Below are 21,364 nucleotides of genomic sequence, written 5' to 3' on the forward strand. Positions count from 1 at the left end.
TTAGATTCACAACTAGAAAAGCTTGAAACTTTAAGTGAACAATGGTATTCAGAATGTAAAAGTAGTACCTCTGAAACACAGAGACAGTGAGAGAGAAGGGTTCGAGTTGTGATGAGGATATGGGGAGGATTTGAGGTCCTTTAAATAGGGGGAGGATTTGATCCACATTACATAATTGAGGAGTAGCTGTGCACAAATAAACTTTAACCAATGGCATAATTATTTAATATGATCTTGTGATTATTAAATCAGTAGCAGCAGTACAGCTGTTCAATTATTTCTGGCTTGGAAAAAGAGGAAGCAAATGTGCAGAAACGTTTGAGACTAATTTTCAGAGGTCCTCTCCGGTACTACATGGAAATTGAAATTCTAGAGCTCTGGATCGTTAGATTAGCTTAGTTAATTGGGGTCACAGTAAAAATATGTGCAATCCAACGGTTCTTAGGTATTGGACTTCATAGTTTCAATGTTGTTGTGAAACTCTCACAATTCTAACGTATCCAATAATTGGTTCCTCCCCGGGCTCTCATAATCTCATAATTAGTTATAATTGTGTTGTGAGAATAATCAACGGTGAGTACAAAATTATTTAGTAAATTTTAGTATAAAATTGTGGTGAGGTTAGATAATGACTAAAAATGACATGAAGTTGTAAATTTATCTTCTTTCTAAGACAAACATATAGTAGAATCTTGTTAAATTAATACCAACTTATTTAATAACCTCAATAACCTCACTAAAATAATATTTTTGCCCGGTCCCGACTTGGGACTAACGTGTTAAATTAATAATTCGATAAATTTGTAATATAATATAAATTTGAGAATTCATATAGACCCAATTGAATATATAATTTAATAATGATATATTTTATATGATATATTTTACATTTATGAGGATTTTTTTGAATAATTTTATTGATTTAATTATCATCAAATAAAATATTATAACATATTGAATAACATAATATTTTGAACAATAATATTTGTGATAAATCAAACAATGGGTGCATTAATAAAAAAAATCTTCAAAAAAGTGAAAGAAAATATTTATTATACCTTGATAAATTAGTGAGTTATTAATTAATAGATTATTAATTTATCCATATATAGAGGTTTTACAGTACTATGATTTATAAATTTCTCCAATGGCCTGAATAACTATTACATACTCATCCGTTGTGACAAATCAATAGTCAACATGCATACGACATGGAACTATTCTTTAGTAATGATGAAGCTCAATTATTCCTAAAAAATGCTTATTCTATGACTTAATCGAGCATAACAATAGGCTACATACTAAATTAAACCTTTTCTTGGCCCTTCACAGTAGGGCCTGGATCATGACCTTCAAGTACAACTAATTTATTAGAATGGACATTGGAGACTTCAGACCTCCCCAAAAGACAGTGTTTCAATTCTTTGCAAGATTGAAACTGAAGACATAGAGCAACAAGCCTCGTGCTTGAACCCTAAAGTTGCGGCGAAGCTTCCAAATCTGACGAAACTTACCTTGCAGATCCTTGATTTTCACCAGCTCAGTGTGAGGGTTTTGGCCAAGAGAAATGTATTTGTTTGGAGCGGTGGATCATCCAAATGATCCATGAACGATACATCAATGACTTCACCGCTAGCAACTGTCATAAATTGGGGAAAACTAGTTGTGACCACCTCAAGGCTCGACATGGTGATCAACAGAGGGGAATATGTGTTAGTGAAAATGGAAGAGATGTTTGTGAGAGAGCAAAATAGTAGAACTAGGTTGAATATAGCTAGGGTTTGTGAATCCTAACATGGGGAGCAGCTACTAGGGTTCCACTCATAATAGTATGTAGTTGTAAATTTATCTTACTTATGTGGAAATGAGGTTCACACCTCCAAGTTTGTTATTTGTAACTCCACTCTTATTTTTCTACATCAAACTTCCTATATTGCCCTCCGCCCCTTTTGCAATTACTTTTATGATCTCCCATTTTCTGGCTTTTTGATCCAAATTACCCATAGCAACCTCCACCGCCCTCTGTTGAATCTTTTACTCCCTCAAAAGCCTTTCACAATACTTTAATTTCACTTGGGTTCGACTGTAAATTGCATGATCCTTGTGGTAATAATACTTGAATCCATATTCCCCAATCATAAGAAGGAAATACTTTCGAAGTAGGATCTACAGACACCATGTGTCGTTTCTTCAAAATCAAGCTCAAATGAGTGCCCATTCTCAGCAATATGAACCAAAAGCTTTTCTTGATGAACCAAAGTACCAAACCATTGGTGCTACTTGAACTCATCTTTATTAAAATCTCCACCACAACCGCAAGGGCTAGGCAACACAATCAAACAACTACTACCACCTTACTCTGATTAACAAAGCCACAACCACTACCAACCAGTTCAATTCAGCCAGTTTCTTAAACTATTTGGCACCCAATTGGTTTGGTCAGTACAGTTGATTAATCTCAATTGGTTTTGTTTGCAGTCAACTATTTTTTTTTGTCAAAATGGTAAGAATGGAATTAAATTTTAATACAATTGTGAGAGGTTTAAATAGTAATTTTGGAGGTGCAACTAGAATTTCTTTTGCGGAAACAAGATGTAATCCTAAAAAAATGGTGTTATAAATTTTACTTTTGATTTCTTAAATTATAATATATGTTACATAAGAATGTAATACACATCAAATAGGGAGAAGTATCATCTTTATTCATTGATAAAGAAGCCTTATATATAGACATTACATTGAGTATCATGTACATTTAGGGATTATATATCATTCCCTATCTAGACTAACCTATATTAATTAGGACAAGATACACCGGAAAATTAAGGAGAGTAATTCTCCTATAACACACCCCCTTGTATCGGGATCCTAATGTGTCATGGTGTGCAATATTGTTGCTTCAGTAAAAACCTTGTCAAGCAAAACAAAAACCTCTTGGGTAAAATAAAAAGCTTAGTCGAAGGGAAAAATAGCACAACGCACCAACAACAATTGAAAACATGTGGTATAGACTCCCCCTTAAGTCTGCAAAACAACTCCCTCTAATCGGTAACTCAATCTCGGAGTTTAGATAGATAGCGTATACAAACGCTCTTCATATTCTTCAAAAATAGTAATGAGTTAATGATTTGAATATCAAATCTCTCCAAACATTCTTAAATAAGACACGTACACTTATCTGTACCTAGATCAAAAGAAAGAGAATTGCATAACAACTTAAAACAAAAGTTTGCAATGAAAAACATATTCGCGCATGGTATGACCTTCACGCACTTAAACACTCATAACTTCTTTGATACAATAGGTATGGATAAACCATAAAAAGTTCTGGAAAGTAGACACCCGTGACTTTCCAGTGATATATGGCTCACAACCCAATTCATTATGAGCCGATCACAAAGTCATGTCGAAGTTGACTCAGCTGCATGTTTTGGACACATCCATCCTATTTTACTAAAATACTTATAACTCACTCAATATAATAGATATGGTCAAATGGTTTGTGTCCTTGGAAAGTATACACATAGATATGTCATCAATAACGGTCATCACTTTCGAGACCTAGTATTCTCAAGATCATTTTATTCTAAATACAGCTGCATGCAATATTGCATATCCCCAGGCAATTATGGGTAAATTACTTACACGTAACGAGGGCCCTAGTTATAAGCTGTAACTGCTTAATTGTCGCTCCTGCTCATCCATTCATGCAAAATGAACATGGGTTTAACTTGAACAAACTTGATGAGGACTATTAGGAACATGATGAGGCACAGTGGGACAAACCATGACAAAACCAAGTCGTTTAACTTGAACAAACTTGTTCTTCTCTCCCCCTAACGACGGGGAGACTGGCTCATCAAAAGTGACTAAACGAGATAGTCTTTTAAGGACTTTATATAAACAGACATATATTGAAAGTTCATGTCTTATTAAAAGACGAAATTCAACATCAAATAACCCATCATTATGCGCTTGTGGAGACGCAATTTGACATATAAACTATGTAGACGATAAACTGTTAACATAAGCCATTAACAAACATGCATATTGTTAGACTTGAAACCCTAACATGTGAATCATTACAACCGTAACATCAATGATGGTGGTATAGATGGATACCGTAAAAAAAGACACGCTACAAGCCGTAGCTTATGGTTCAAATTGTTGGTTCGTTGGAAGCTTAGGCATATCAACAATCAATACCGAACCTCTGTTTTACACTTCCTTGAATGTTTCACTGAATTTCCGAACACCGAATGCTACGAAAATTTAGAAGCAAGTAAACATGTGTGTTAGGAAACCAACTCCACCGGCCTCACTACCAGAACCGGTCGGACAGGTACCGAACCGGTCAAAATACTCACCGGAGGTCAGTGATCAATTATGTCGAGCGGTTTACCATGTTCCAGGTCTCCAAATGGGCTCACATTTTGTGAGTAGGTAGAATTGGATGTTAGAAATCAGTGGCCGTAAGTAGCACCCCAATATCCTACCTAAAAGTAGGTGAACCGGTCCTCATAATGACAAGTCCGCAATCTGTAAATCCTAAAATTTAAGGTTTTTTCAACTTTTGTCATTGTTTTGGGTGCTCCATAACATCTAAGTGTTATGGTTTGAGTTTATTTATGATATATGTATCACCACAATATATTTTTTCCTCAAGGTGAATCAGAATAAGCCAATTTCGGCTTCCATCTTATGTCATATTCTCTTTAGCATAGGAGGGTGTATGTTACTCCTAAACTTTGCTAAAGAATAGGCTTGAAGATTGAGCATAATCAATGAAGAATCATAGAGGGGGATTATGCACATGATAATACATAAATTACATCTCCATTACTTTGGAGGAATTTTATTGATCCGTATAACATCTTTGCTCAAAAGAATAGCCTAAATGAGTCATTCATTCATTATTTCGAATCATAGTATCGTGAAAGAATACAATTCACACTATTTCGACTCATAGATACGATAGATCATTAGAAGCGATACATAAGAACTCATTCACAATGAGTTTGTAAGTGATAAATAATGTTGGCACAAGGATTGTCTTCAAGTAGCTTATCGTCTCACAAATTTGTATATATGGTATCGTTGTGAATTCATCAACGTAGACAACTACTATGACAAAAACCATTTCATAGGTTCAATTGCTCTCTTGATGCATAAAAGCATGTGACTTGAATCCTAATTCCGTAAGACATTTAAACTTAAGTACTTAAACCACTCTTTATTCTATTTGTGATGATCTCGTCATCATAGTCACAATGGATTAAAAACTAAATCCATTAATAGTTTTCATTTAGCTATGCACTCAACGTCTCTTTAACATATTCATAAATAATAATATAGAGACAAGTAGTCTTAGGTCAAGACATATAAATATCACAATATAAAGCTCGGCAAGTGCTTTGATATAGTCTCAAATGACCGCTTAACGTTAATTAAGGGTTTTAGACCCTTAAACATCATCTACGATTGATTTTGACATGCAAATATCATGCATATATACCATAGATCCAAATATAATGATCGGTGTTGCCTAGACATACCCAAAAAGGATTAGCGGCATAAAAAAATATAGCCAAAAATGCTAGGAGTTCGTGAGGAGTCCATGCGGCGGAGGCTGCGGAGGCCATGCGGGGGGCCTAGGGAGCCGAGACAAGAGTTTGGCCAATTTTTCATCCCATTAGGGGTAAAACCGGGCGACAGACATAACATCTTGGCGATACTGCCAAGGTCGTAGCTCGCAAACTTGTTATACTTTACCACTCCTCTAATATTATACGAGCGTTAGTTCAATTCAAACTTTATGACAACATCACCATATTTTGAAACGATGGAATATATAGTGCATTACATGACGTGTAACAATACAAATGATCACCAAAACAAAGTGGAAACATGTCATAACAAGACATCAATCAAGACTTCATCATGCCAATAAGGCATAAATATCCTACAAGCATTGTCGATTCAAAATAAAGCCGAGAGCAAATGCTCATGGATCGGAGTCTTTTGGCATTTTGCAATGCTAATTTACAAAGTATTAATCAAAATTAATAGATAATGACCTAATTCTCCAAATATGGAGAACCGAAACAGATGTATAATAACAACATCAAAGATCATATAAGTGTGCATTGCGCCACACAAAGATCGTGTAAGCCGGACTTATGCCACAATTAAAACTGTGGACTTATGTAGGTAGTGTCATGTAATATGTAATGCGTTATATTGAATTAACATATTATTTTTGGTAATGAAACCATAAATGCATTGAGACATCCTCGTATGTTCGTTTACGTGAACTACATGAGAATTTTATAGCCACCAATTGGATTGAGATATTGACCATGAACCAATTTAAAGTGTAATGACTAAGTAACTATAGTCATACTTGTGCGGTGAATACATTCACAAAAACTTTAGAAAAGACACGGATTTGTAGTCATGCAGACTATTAATTGAAGAATTTATGCTTCATTATTTTCATTGTATAACCGCAATATATAATTATTTTGAAATTCGTAATAATGAGAAGATATTCTCATGATCTTCCATATAATGAGTATCTTGTTTCAAGAACTTTTCATATCTAGCTCTTGTATATTTTTACCATTATGTTTCTGTCTTTCAATGAAACGATATTGCACCAAAGGAAATTAATCCGGACTATGTGCATCAAGCCATAAACACGTCTAACATGAAAATGCCAATTTTCAGGCGCATGTTGCGGTCAACAAGAGGGAAGATTCATTAGTATCAATACGATACAATTTCCAAGTACTGAATTGGAGGTCAAGTCCCAAATTATGGTAACTCAATTCAATAAACCGTGACATTCCGTCACAATGGTATAAGTGACAATTTCAGTCACAAACCGGTGGTATAAGCGACAATTTCAGTCACAAACCGGTGGTATAAGCGACAATTTCCATCGCAAAACCAATATTTGTTCCATTTTTTCAAACTTGTAGCTACAATCAACGACTACATATGGTAATAGCGGCACTCCCAGCCGCTCCTAAAACTCGGTACAAGGGGAATCATATCCTTGTATACCACCCGAGAAGCGAAAGAATCGGGTTGAAAAAGAAATAGAGGTTGAAAGTCCCCGATGAAAGACAAAATTGAGAAGAATTTAAATTTGCATGAAAACAACAATGTTAAATAAAACATATTTGGTTGTTTGCCAAATAAAAACATATATATTGCTCTTGCTTAATTTCCACGGTCATGCATGAATCTACGAATATACATCGCGAAGTGATTTTTACCCTCGGATAAATTACCATGCCCCTTTTTACTAATTCAATGATTTACTAAGAGAGGTAAAAACCTCTTTGAATGAGCGCGTCGAGTTGATTATTGCAACCGGGTCGGACCCAATGTCGGATCTGCACATCCGAGTCGAGGACATTGTGGTTGCTGCGGCGCTGGCGTCGTCAAGAGGATGTTTCTTTGGGATAGAGGGTGACGCCGAGATCTGCAATGTTTTTGGCGAAGGACAGAGCACGTCTGGGTTGACTGCGGTGACGCTGGGTTGGAGAACACCAATCTAGAGAGACATCGGGGCTCTGGGTTTCAGAGGTAGCCTCGAAAGCAAAGGGCAACGTCGAGAGGCTTCTTGGGCATGCGGAGGGGCGCTCAATTCTCGAGTGCTGGTTCGGAGCAAGGGCACTGCAGGGAACACAACACCGGGTCGACCTCTGCAAGCTGGAGGACGGCTGGGGTGCCCAGATAAGATTTATGGGTGCCCGAGACAAAACCGATTTCTTGGGGGTTTTATTCGTCTTTCTGCATTTTGTTTTTAGCATAATTTTTTTTCAAAGTTTTTTCATCTTCTTCTGCCGAATTTTTCATGGTAAAAGGAATTTTGTTTTCAGAAAATTATAGTTCTAGACCTAGGAACGCAGAGTTAGAACTACGTGATGTTAACATGTTACAGAAGAATGTAATACGTATCAAATAGTGAGAAGCACCATCTTTATTTATTGATAAAGATGACTTATATATATATATATATACTATATTATTTCTTATCTAGACTAACATATATTAATTAGGATAAGATACACTAAAATATTATATATATATATATATATATATATATATTACACTTATATTTGTTGTGTGACGTGGGAGGCCACATTCCTTCACATTTTACCCCTTAATTCCATCAGACACCTCACCATTTTGGGGAAAGAAGTTTTACAACACCACAACACTTCCACACACACTTTCTCTTCTACTTCTGCTAGCACCGCCAGTCCGCCAGACCTCAATCTACTTCACCGCTCGGCGAAGCCAGCGTATATCACATACACCAATACACTATCGTCTTCCTCGTTGTATTTTCTACCTATCCATGCCATCATAAGCAACCTGCAACCCAATTTTCCCCAAAATCGAAGATTGTTATAGTAGCTCCAAGGAGGAATTTCGGCATTCGATCGAGGCTCCGGCGAGCCTAGTTTCTTTCCTTTACGTAAGCTAAATTGTCCTCCTCAAAACCCAATCTGATTATCCTTTCAATTTGTTAAAATCAGAATCTAATCTATATTTCTCTTCTCATTCTGACCACATTAGCCAGCCGGACCACCGATTGTTCTGTAATACTTCTAAGATGAGGACATTATGGGTAAAATTAACAGATTTTGAGATTTCATAATCTGAAGTTGCAATGTAGCAGTTTTCATATTATATATTGGGACTCGTGAGATTGAATTATAACCTGCAAGCTTTAGGTTTGCCAAACAGTTAGAGCAGTTTAATTGTTAATTTAAGCGGCATAAGACCGCGGGCGAAACTGGGCCTTAATCTTTTGCGGTGAACCTGGGCAAAAATGTGGTCATGTATACAGAACCTATCTTGAAAATTTTGTCTTCTGATCTTTTTTGCTTCTGCATTTGGACACAGCTAGCTAAGGAACTGTTCTCTGCAAAGAAGTAAATATCTGAAAAGCGTCAAGTACAGACATCATGGTTGTTAAATTGGCCAGATGTGGATCAATAAGTAGTTGTCTAATATCACAAGCAACTTCACCACTTTCCCAGTTTCCCTACAACGAGTCGGCATTTACAGTAAAATTATTGGGCACCCTCGTTAAATATTGCTCTGTGACCATAAATTTAGCTTACTAAACCACGGTAAATGATATGCGGTTCTTGTTTAGTTTGGTATGCTTTCCGAGTTATATTTGAATTATGAACCTATCAAACTAACTTTGCATTATTACTGGATATACTATGAACTTGTTGGTTTAGGATGGGGATGTTGTTTACTTCCTGTCTTGTCATAGATCTTGTTGGGCAAATTCCATTGGCACAGGTGCCCCCATATTAACTAGGGTTCTTTAATTCTCACCAATGAAAGTAATAAAAGGAAGAAATGGTTAAGATTGAGTGCAATTTAGTTGGGTGCAGAGTTGCAGAGCAGGAATTGGGTTATGAAATTAAGATGAGGAGGAGCTGCAGCCCAGATAATTGACTATTGCATAACTGCACGTGCAGAGCTCTGATCGATGCTTTCCTTTTCAGGAGGGTGACAAATACTATACAAGTATACATTGTTAATAATGAGACCCCTTCAACAATGGTGAAAGCAAGCCACCCTATGCAGAAGCCATTTAATCTCATTTATTTTACTCACGAAATTTAGTTTATCCTAAATTCATGGTTCCACATGGACCATGGGTGGTGTATTTGTTTCATTCAAATTGGAAACTCCAATATATGGTACAAAATGGTGCGCATGTTCTATGTGGTGAAATATATGACCTTTTCTTCTTGGGAGACAGATAATGATTTGAAGAAATGATGTGTTCCAAGTTCACCCAATCACCCCATCATTTTGTTTGCCAATATTTGAGGTAATTAGTTTGATTTGTTGGTCTTAAAATGATAACTTCCTTTAAGAAACTAAATGTAATTAAAAAAAAATTATAACAGGCAGTTGATTTTTTAAACTTTTGTTCTCGCTCTTACACTAGACCGGTGGAATATGCATGCCGCTTGTAAAGTTCTTAACTAGTGTCTATATATTGGATATCGAAAGTCTTTGTGGTTTCAGGATATCAAAAGTCTTTGGAAGGGTTGACATTATATTCGATTTACCAACTAAATTGTCATATATAGTCCTATATCAAAATTCTTTGGAATGGTTTATATGATATTCGATTTACCAATCAAATTTATATATAATCCTTACGGAGACATTCGTGCGAAATATACTCGGGGAAATGCACTGAACCCTCGAAAATCAAGCACCCTTACATGACACTAAAGTACTTCTGGTAGTGCAATTTCGATTCTATTTTCACCATATTTGGCGTGAAACAAACTTTATGGGAGATATAATTGTTAGAGAGTTTTTCTAACGGAGACTACCTTATTGAGGATTAGTTGAGGACTAAAAACTTAATTGTTAATTAGACATATTTTTCAATTATATTTTTTCATCTCAACCATTTAGATTTTAGGTATATATAAATAGATTATTTGTACAAATTTTCAGCCAATTTGGTAATAGTTAAGGTATCAGAGTAGATCAAATTAGTTAACGGACCAAAATTATCAAATATGAATCGTTCAAGTTCATAATGAGTAAATTACATTTATGAATGTCTTAATGATTTTCAATTTGAACAAAAAAAATACAATGATGATCTACTCATATATATCTACAAACTTAACAGTCGAGATTTGAATAGAAGATCGAAAAATTGGTGAATTTTTTTAATTCTCAACTAGTCTTTAACAAAATGCTCCTATGATTGTTAATAATATTTGTACTACTAGAACTGCTATTTAACATAATGGTGTACCGCTTCAATCAATCAAGGCTTTACATTTTATTTTTATAAATTTCGGTTGTGTTAGTGTTTTTTTCATGTTTTTTTTTTTGCTACCATCAACATCGAAAGAAAGAATGAAGCTATGTTCTCAGACATATCAAAACTTTCCTAACTTTAAATTTTGATATTTCAATTTTCGGTTGTATTAGTGTTTTTTATCTTACTATGTCAATTCTGTTTTACCCCATCGAAAAAAGAGAGAGTAAAACTAAGTCCTTTTGATGTATCTAATATCATTTGCATTTCATGCAAAATAACAAAAAATGATGTACGTGGCCATAATGGGTGGTCGGACATTTCTAGTAACCGGGGGAGCCTACCGATCGCGAAGACTCTAACGTCTCTATGGAGAGATATGCCACGACTGAGATCTTCGGACCGAGGGACCAGAAAACGATCATAGTTAAAGGACGAGAAAGGTGTAAACCCACTTGTGATTGAATCACTCTCAAGTCTCAAGATGAAGAAGAAGAGGATATCGAAATATGTGTGGATAATAAGATTGGATATCGAAGGTGGGAGCACATGAGTCTTTCCAAAACAAGCTGACGAGTTTGAACACAAACATGTGGAGAGGTCTGCCGACTTAGCAACAGTTGGAAACCTGAGCACATGCACATGAATCTGCTCAATCCCAAATGCCCCCAAATTATTATATAAACTTCTTCTGTGTATGCATGCATCGATATCCCAACTGCCTATTCTAAGCTTTGATAGAGAAACGACATCTTGCCTAACCACTTAATGGGGATTCATGCACTTAAATGGATTCTCTCTCGTCTTTTTGTTCTTTCCCAACTTCAATCACAGTCGCGAGCGAGCTCGAAGCCTCGAACAACCGCATATGATGCCAGAAATAGCTAAAACCTAATGGAACTCGATTGAATAGTTGAAAGTGGCTTTAAAATGAGACAGAAATGTTAAGAAAGTAAACGATTTGCAAGAGATTCTAATAGTATGTTTGACGCGTACGTTAACAGTTTCTTGTTCATTCCAGAATGCACAATATGGTAACCTTTCTATCCTACCATCTTTACCGTAGTTCAGATAATTAAGCATCACTCCTAGTCGGAATAAGAACTTGGGTCCGACGCTGCAGACTGTAGAGTGATGTGATGGGAAGATGAAATCCGCCCCACCCGTGTAAGGAAAATTCGAGCTGATGATAGGCTATTTGGATGGAGTCGAGTTTCAGGCTTTCAGCTCTATCCATAGCAACTACATGCGCGCAGCTGTCTTCTCTTCTCCTCCAGTTGTATTATTTTGTCAGATTTTTTGGTTGCCAACCAATATAATTCATTCATTCATTTATCGAAATTATCATTAAACTGGATCACTGATCGATCTGCACTTTCTAGCTACTTGCTTGGTGCTACATATACATTTTTTGTTCTCTTCCTACGTTCTTCTTACAGCTAAAAGTAGCGAGGCTTTGGCTTCTTCCATTAATTTGGCCAACGCAACACTTTTTCGAACATTGAAATCCTTGATGACATACGTAACATTAACTCAAAACAAATAATGTCATCAAGTAAGCACCAAGCGCACGATGAGTTCATATGTGTATATATATATATATATATTTGTATTGTTATTTGTTTTTCTTTTGGTTGTATTAATTCACTTTCTTTTTACGCAAAGGATAGGATTAGTATTAGGATGCTATTTATTTTTGGGATTCTAGTTACACCTCCATATATGCTATTTACACCTAATTAATTTCAGAAAATTTTAATCCCATTTTTGTCATTCAAACAGAAAAAATAAAAGTAAATACCAAAATCATCTCTTTCCCCCTCTCGATCTGCTCGATCAGTTTTATTGTTTCCCCTCAAAAACCTTGGAAATTTGAAGACTGTTTTTTCATCTCCATGTCTCTAATATTATAGCCCAGTAGATGACACTAATGCCCAGAAACAAGCAATACAAACGGCAACATCTTACATACTCATAATACTGTTACTCTCAAACATGAGAAATGCAAGAATAGAAAATGATTTTCCTCCAAGTCAGAAAACTCAAAGAGGAGGACAAAAACAAGACAAAGAAAAGGTTGTGTTGCCCAATTATGAGGACTCTGGTAGAGGAAAATCAAAATCCAGTACCAATCACAAAACTCAAAATCCATCTGCTTCCATTGAATGACCTTGTATGTATGGAAATCAAGGAATGATGAAGACATAGGGCCAGTTTGGCATAGCTTTTGTATCTGCTTTAGCTTTTGGGAGCAATTGATGATATTTGGTAAACTTCTCGAAAGTTGTTTTTGACTCAAATTGATTTTGATCACAGCTGAAATTGAAAAGTTAAGAGATGATAGCTTTTAAAAGTGACTTTTGGCATTAATGAAATTTTATGGTCAACATATTTTGTCCTTAGTCTTTCTAAATATTACATGCCCATAAATTGGGTTATATTTAATTATGGTGGATAAATATTTTTATGTAATATTCTGAATGGTTTTTATTGAAAATTTAAGTGTTTTAACGTAAGTTTTTTATTTGATTCAAACAATGTATAACCAATAAAATTGCAAATAATTATACTAACAATTAGAATAGCCCATAGTGTATAATTCATATAATTAATACACAAATAAAAGGTGAATGAATCATTTTGTCTATTTTAATAACACTTTAAACATTTTTATTAATATATTAGTAATTGTACATACTAAAAGCCCTTTTTGTTTACAACTTACCAAACACAAATAATAGTTTTTTGCTCTCACAACACTTTCCAAAACAGTTTACTAAACGCTTTAACAACTTCAAAAGTTATTTTGCTCACAACAGCTTTAAAAGTCATTTTGCTCACAACACAACTGTACCAAACTGGGTCATAGATCGATTGGAGAAGTAATTGCAAAAGAGCTCGGGGTAATATAGTAATTTTGGTATAAAAAATTAAGAATGGAGGTACAAATAATAAATTAAGAGGTGCAAATAGAACCTCATTTTCTTCTTTTTTTGGGTAATGTTTTAGAATAGTAGTCTGGCTGTTAATTGGAATCAAATGATCCTCTAAGTGCCTCCTCGATTCCCTGACTTGTTAATGAAGCAACTATAGGGATGTTCCCAAATCACGTACAACTGTGAATTGATTAGCAAGATAATACCCGAACCACATAACTGTTTCAACTTCCAAATGCATGAGGAGCTCCCAATTAAGCCATGCAGTCGACTTCATTAATTAATTATATACAAATTATTTGAATAATTGTGATTGCTTATCAATGACTGTACGTAGCTTGTGAGGTCAATTTGTTTCTACGATCGAGTCCAACTTGGTTTTGTGAGTAGGTAATTAACATAGTGCAGAAGTGATCTTTTAATATTGAACATATTCCAGGACCTATATTACTTGTTAATGGGGAGTTCGATCAGTATAAACAACTATATGAATTTAGACATCTAGATCGTAACGATTAAACTCATTACTCATCCATGCATCATATATGCATGCAAATAATCAAATTGAAATGCTGCTCTTACTCTAAGTTCGTTGAGTGACTTGAGAGTCAGTTTGTAGCGAACTTTGAGCCAAAACATGTGAGATTAGGCCACATATAGTAGATTAGTAGTATTATTATTAGCTAGCAGTGCCATTCATTAATCAAGCATCCTTATAATCGAATATTACTTACGAATCCCAAAATCTGTCACAACATATATGGTCGAATACTGATAGTGATAATGATCCGATCATCATTCATAAGTCGGGTGTTATTAGCTGTACCAAACTTTCGATTTGGTGGTTGCAGTAGTCTCGTATGATTTGATGGATGATGACTCTCAATAATACAGAAATTCCAGGTATATAATTGCATTGCATGCATGTATAATGCTGATACTTGAGACTTGAGAGCAGGGCCGGCCCTCGGGAGGGCAGGCTGTGCAGCCGGGCCAGGGAAATCAACTAAACGGCTTGGTGTAAAATGTCTTATTTTTTTATAAGGACTTTGTGTAAAAGCGTTAATGTGTCAGAATCTAGGAAAATAGCTTTACTCTGTTCAGACTTTTCTTGCAAATTGTCGGCCCATTTTTTTTTCTCGCACTAGGTCTTGAATCTCTCAGGGCCGACCCTGCTTGAGAGGCCAGCCAGCTTCACTAGACCAATTTCACGCACCTTGTCGATCTAGTATTTACGTACGATGCCAACCACCCTTTTTGTAGCCCCAACTCTATTTATGTTATGGTCAGTCTTATTGTTTGCTTCATTACTCAACTTGCATGTAACAAAAACTTTTCAACATGTTTACATAGAAACAATACTCTCATTAAGCCATAGTTATTTTACGTTCTAATAGGGGTTACATCTTAAACGACATGTTGAATCGCTAAATTATAAAAACACAACCTTCTCTATACTAAAAAAGAATTTAAAGAATTGTATGTGACATAATCTTTCATCATAATCGATAATTGTTATTTGTAAAAGCTAAAATAATCAACAACTTGATAATTCAACTCAAACTCATATCATAGTGAGGGATCTTCCATCCATATGATCCTGAATACGTCTCTAAAAAAAGAGTACACAGAAGAACTCATTTCGTCTCGTTGAACTATTATCCGGTGTACTAGTTAGTACTACTGTACAATAATTCTCATATTCTGTTTGTGAATTTTCCATCCAAGTTTTTGTACATTTGATAAGATCGAAGATGTAGGAGAAGAGAGCTAGAATAGTGAACGTCGGCCCATAGTTGATCAATGAAATGATATAAAGACACAGTGACACACTACGGAAACTGATCGATTTGTTTATACAAAGTAGGCTACTTAACTAATTTTACTAATTTGTTTTGTACTGTGCAGTCTGTGATACAACTCCAGTTCGATTGTGTAAGGTGAGGACTGAAATTGAGTTATATAAAATAGGCTGCACAGAGGAGCCCAATATTTTATCATACTGGATCGTTCTTAATTCCTTCTCTCTTAATTATTAGTTGATTAGCTTTTCCCCATATTGTTATCTGCTCCTTTGCACCATTAGTCATTTGGGCTTGGTATGTAGCAGGCCTAGTGTTAATCTAAAATCAAACATATATAATTATAATTAGTACACGTAAAAGAATCTCACACACATGAAAGAGTTCAGAGATACAGCAGGGAAGTTTGTCTGTCAAAAAATACAATTTTGATGGATATTCTTACCTATCATATAATTGATTGAGTAGAGATACAGCAGGGAAATTTTCTTGCTACAACAGTTCCTTATTGCAAAACACAATAATGTAGCTAAATACTAGCTAGCTTCTTGTGCTTTTTGATGGATTTTCTTGCCACAATTCCCACTACTAGAAATATGGCCTGAGGGGACAATTTTTAAGTGTCCCATTTGGTACTTATAGGGACATATATAAGTCTCTATTGAGATATAGGGACACTTAACACAAATGTGTCTTTTGAAGGTGTTCCTATTGCTAACTTGGACATTTAATTTATGTGTCCCCAAATATAAGTGTAGGTCCTATAATTTCTCATACTACAAAGTAGAGAGCAACTACCATACATATGTACAAATACATTTAACCAATTGGGGACATTTTAGCTATATGTCCTCATTGCTTAACTTTTCTTTGTTACCTTTGACTCCCCCCTAGGTAGGGACTAAATTGTAAACTCTACATCAAAAAATTATAAAAATATCAAGATGGTAAATAATCCAATCTCATATTTTCCATTGAAATCTTAAAATATTCAACAATACATCAACAATATTCATTATTACATTCACTCCCTAAAAGAGGCCTATGTATAAACTATAAAGGAGAACTAGTTTAATTAAACTTCAACACTTCAGTCCTCAAATATACTTGTTTTAACACTATGACCTAGTAAGGAACACTTTCTTGCTGATTTATACAAACCCTAGTAAGAAACATTACAAATTAGTCATACAATTGAACATACATTTTATAGTGGAAGTTAATGTTCTCATCTTTCACATCTTGAATATACTGCAGCCATAAGCCCATAAGAGATGAGAAACTGTGACAGAAAATAATGTCTAGTAATTGAAAAAATGTTGACAAGCATCAACAATAAATTCTTTGCACAACAGCGGACACTGCATATATTATCTGTTAAACAAACTTTACAAATACTACATACTAGCATGCATGTCTAAAGACAACATTGATATATCAAACGAACCTGAACTACAACTTTTCTTATTGCTACCATATTTTCATAAGCGGACAGATTCACTTTCTCTGATACACCATTTCTTGGAGTATCATGCAACCTGCTCAAGTTCTACAAATTCATGCTGGTGAATGCAAGGGCCTCATCTAAGAGGCTTTTCTTATTGCTACCATATTTTCATAAATGGATAGATTCACTTTCTCTGATACACCATTTCCTAGAGTATCATGCAACCTGCTCAAGTTCTTCAAATTCATGCTGGTGAATGCAAGGGCCTCATCTAAGAGGCTTTCTAAGAGGCCTCATCTAAGCCTATCTTGAACCATATATACATTCATATCAAGTAAACCCAGAAACTTCAAATCACTATATTAAACTCGTAATGAACCGACTATCTAAAATACCCAAGAGAATATGCACATTACATGAATGAATGAATGAGATGTAAGAAGGTGAAGGATTGGTGGTAAACGAATCATTCAGATACTGAGATGTAAACCTTACCTACAAGTACTCCATTTACAAATGAATGCAAGACATGTCCTCGTGTTTGAACATTTAATGTGGATTCTGGATTAGGAGAGTCATGCTGAAAGCTGTATTTACAAAAAGTTGTAAGGATATTTGTAAATGACATGGTGTATTCACATTCGTCCTACTTGATCCTCATTCTAGATATTTAATTGATCTTACCTGAAAGTATACCACAGATAATCAGAAAGGTCATTTATAGTTCTCATTTGGTCTGCTATTATGTTTTCTCTTAGAGAGGTATTGTCATAAGTGAGAATGACTTCATTGTACTCTTGTCAATTATGAGGTGAATCAAAATTTTGAGTTGGTGTCCATGATCTTGTAGCATGTTGTGCGCTTACATGTTGCACAAGCCATATGAATAATTTTAAGTTAGTATCAGCTTGCATATGAATTAGCATGAATACTGGTGAGGACTTGTTTACCTCTCTAGTGTTAAAAGATACTCTTTTACAGTCTGGTAAGATACTGATTGACTTTCGGGACAACTGATAAGGAGAGTTCTGAAATTGGACAGTGGCATCAGTAGAGCCATTGTTCACCAGGAAAGCAGCACACTCTCCAAATTTAGCCGTATATACGGAGCTTTTTAGGTGCGGAAGTCCGTACCTTAAGTTAAGTTACGGATTTTTATTTTTATCAACCTTTCGATCGAGTTTTCACATCTCCACCGTCAAATATCTAGGTTATAATGTATAGATCATCTCCAAAAAATTTCATCTGATTTCATGATCGTTAAGGTATCAAACTCATCCAAACCAATGGACGTATTGAATTTACCGAACCTGAACCGTTCATATTTTGAGTATAAAATCGAGGTTATGAGTACCTTAACGGTGATGGAATCGGATGAAATTTTGTGGAGATGATCTATACGTTATAGCCTAGATATTGGACGGTGAAGATGTGAAAACGCGATCTAAAAGTTGGTCAAAAATGAAAATCCGTACTTTAAGCTAAAATAAGGGCCTCCTTACTTGAAAAGTCCCGTATATATATATATATATATATATATATATTACTGATTCATCATGCAATTCGTGCATGAACCCTGGCCTAATCATATTAAACCAGACTAAGCAAAGGTACTGATTGTCTCCATGTATAATTATAGCTACCAAACAAGGATCGAAATGAAACATACGTCGTGTTTGTCTGGTTTGCTTGTGCAACAAAAAGAGGTGGTTGTGAAGATATCTTTCAGATTGTGAGGCCGCGTTTGGGATATAAGGCAAGTCGTTGCCGTCTGGAGGAGACTGGAGACCGGAGGAGGAGCTGGACCCATCTGTCCCATTTGGTCAATCGGATTATTCCTCCGGCCACAGTCTGTGTGTTGCAGGGGCTTTATTTCGTTTACCATTGGATTCTCATCCCATGCATGATTCCGGCAAAGAGTGTTAAAGAGTCCTCAAAGTATTTTCATGTGATTGAGGTTGATTTTTAATTTAAAAGAATTCTTCAAATATATTTTCTCCACTTCAAATGAAAAACATTTCAAAGGGAAAATTAATTTGCAATGTAATTCGAACATAAAAAAACTATATATAAATTATTTCTCTTTACGATCATTCAACATACATAAATATTCTTGGTTAATACGCCATACGTATTTATTAATGAATTAATACATTTGATCACAATATAATGAATCAATTACTGTACACATCACCTTGTAAAGAAGATATATGCACTTATTTATTAATTAAGTCTAATCATACATATGTGATCTTAATTAAATACAACTGTTTGTTAACAACAGTTGGAACTTAATTTATAATCAGACTTTAGTTATTGGAACATATATATTTGATTAAGAAGATCACTAATTAACCACCAACTAAGGGTTCCAATATATAATCTCTTGTTTTTCTTTCAGTCATAGTGACAATGAGATGATCGAAGAAGTAATCATGTAAAAAGCTTGACTTTGCTCAAGCTCTTTTTAACACCATGATATAAACTCCAGTATATCCTGTACACCAAAATATATATAAAGAAAATGGAAATGGACCAAATGGCCATAATTAAGGACTACCTAGCTAGCGTTCACAAATACTTTGGTTAATCCAATAATGGATATTGGAAGCTATAAGGTTGATACTTTATACCATTTGTACTTTAGTAATTTGATTATTATATACTCCATGTGAAGCCAAACCTTTTAGATCAAGATTTAATTACTTATGCAAACGTTGAATTTATTATTCTTTCAAGTTTTACTTAGTTTGTTAATAAGTTGGAACTTAATTTGTGTTGCACATGGACAAACGTAACTTGTGGATCACCAATGTACCGATATTGTCTCAACTTAACCACTTTTAAAGTGTTTGGTTTTAATCTTAAAATGTCTCGGTACAATTGAGTATTATCCATCAACTTATAAGTTGTATATCATTTGTCACATTTCAAATGTGAGATATATCATCTTCAATACTCCCCCTCACGTGCAACCTAATTTTTAGGTATGCATGTGTAATTCATTCGGTCCAATGTTCACATCGGAAATTGGTATATGTGATTTGGTGGTTTGCTCTAATTCCTATTTCGGAAATCGGCACTACAGTCGAAGGCCCACTGCAGACACTTAGTATGGAATTCAATGAACCCAAATTTGGGTCCAGTATGATTGGGGAATCCCCATATGGATAGGAGAAGTAATTGGAAATGGAACCGCTCTGATACCATGTTGCACAGGGACAAGCGTGGTATGTAAATCACCGATGTACTCATATTGTCCAAACTTAATCACCTTTAAGATGTTGAGTTTTAATCTCAAAAGGCTTCGGTACAATTGAGTATCATCCATCCACTTATAAGTTGTATATTATTTGTCACATTTCATATGTGAGATATCTCATCTTCAACAATTTGTATATACATTTGCGAATGTCAATCTATTGATTTTCGAAATATTTCTAAGTTTCATGTTTTCTAACTTATTGTGTGCTACCTACACACCGATAAATCAGGTCGTCTATCTATTTAAAGAGTAATTACGTAGTCTAAATACGTTTGTGCATAATAATCACGTAGTCTACGGACGTTTATGATCATTTAAGGAATGTAGACATTTCCTACAGTCAATAGTCGCCCTTCTGCCCCCATTTGATTCTAGTAAAAAATGGTCTTAATTACTTAACTAACTTTAGATGCTGCCGTATGTTAATACAGCGATTAAGATTAGTTTACCCAAACTAATTAGGTTATTCATGCAATTATACAAGACTACTACTAGAATACGATTGTCGTTTAAGGAAGAAGCTACTTAAATCATTCAATGCATGGTCTAAAGAAAGCAAACGTTGTCGTTCTAAGCAAAGAATTAGACCCGAAATGAATTGAAGAAAGTATAGTCTCAAGTTCTAGTGCTACTATAGAATCGTTGCCCTCATCTGGTAGACCTTTCTTTATGCGTGGAAGAGGTCGTTCAAAACGGAGAAAGGTGCATCGAGCAAAATGTGGATGACGATCGAATATTATTGCTGAGATAAGACAGTAAATCCAAACCCGAGTGTGTATGAATGTATGTAGGTAATATACAATACACAACACAATCAAGACTACACGTAGTCGTGATGTCACTATCCTCATAATCCACGTTCATATCCTTTAAGTTTGGTTTATCACCACTAAATCACCGGCCTTCGCTTCACCAGCACAACAGATTCAGGAAGACAAGGAGAGAATGTTCACCAGCACTTACATAAATAGATGAAGATCGAACTGATAGATATGGTTATTAACGTCATCATATTTATATATATCTCATTAAACCATGTGCTATGAAGAAAATGTCCATTAGTTCATTACTCTTTTG

At 35.1% G+C, this 21,364-nt stretch overlaps 1 long non-coding RNA gene across 1 annotated transcript; it reads right to left on the bottom strand.

Annotated features, from left to right (window-relative positions):
• Positions 1-16,525: 16,525 nt before the first annotated feature.
• LOC126791340 (uncharacterized) lies at positions 16,526-18,122 on the bottom strand. Its single transcript, XR_007671813.1, has 2 exons — positions 17,707-18,122; positions 16,526-17,609 (listed from the first exon to the last, which is right to left on the bottom strand). It is a non-coding gene; the product is annotated as an uncharacterized LOC126791340 (long non-coding RNA).
• Between the last annotated feature and the right edge of the window lie 3,242 nt (positions 18,123-21,364).

The sequence above is a fragment of the Argentina anserina genome, chromosome 4 (assembly GCF_933775445.1).
Source record: "Argentina anserina chromosome 4, drPotAnse1.1, whole genome shotgun sequence".
Classification (NCBI taxonomy): Eukaryota; Viridiplantae; Streptophyta; class Magnoliopsida; order Rosales; family Rosaceae; genus Argentina; species Argentina anserina.